Genomic DNA, 452 nt, shown 5'->3' with positions numbered 1-452 from the left:
ATTTTGGAGAATTTAAAGTTTAGGGTTAGAATTTAGAATTTAAGATTTATAATTTATAATTTAAGATAAAAAATATCATTTTTAAAAAATTAATTAACCATTTAGTTTAAGTCAATATATAATTTCATTTTCTCTATTGTTTCTTAATAAGTTGTCTTTTACTTCTTCCTTTTTTTGAACTTTAAATGATTATATTTGCATTTCATGATTAATGGTTCGTTATATACTATCAATAGAATTGTTAAAGATATAATCATTTATGTTGTATTTTTCAGTTAGTTTAAGGCTTTAAACTCTTAGAATGAGTGATTTTATAACATGATTTCATAACTCTATGTTTGAAAAGTCTAAAATTCGATTCTTGATGAACTCAAAAAATAAAAAAAATAATATAAGACAAATAAAATTAAATAAAATACCTATATAAAAATTTAAATAAATCAATCAAAAAC

The 452-nt window shown here is 18.4% G+C and overlaps 1 protein-coding gene across 1 annotated transcript in view; it reads left to right on the top strand.

Annotated features, from left to right (window-relative positions):
* Window positions 1-452, top strand: part of LOC107628059 (glucomannan 4-beta-mannosyltransferase 9) — a 6074-nt gene that overhangs the window by 4719 nt on the left and 903 nt on the right. The window lies entirely within an intron of this gene.

Source organism: Arachis ipaensis, chromosome B02 (assembly GCF_000816755.2).
Source record: "Arachis ipaensis cultivar K30076 chromosome B02, Araip1.1, whole genome shotgun sequence".
In the NCBI taxonomy this organism is placed as follows: Eukaryota; Viridiplantae; Streptophyta; class Magnoliopsida; order Fabales; family Fabaceae; genus Arachis; species Arachis ipaensis.
Note: the sequence above shows the minus strand (reverse complement) of the source record. Positions and strands in the feature narration are given on the sequence as shown.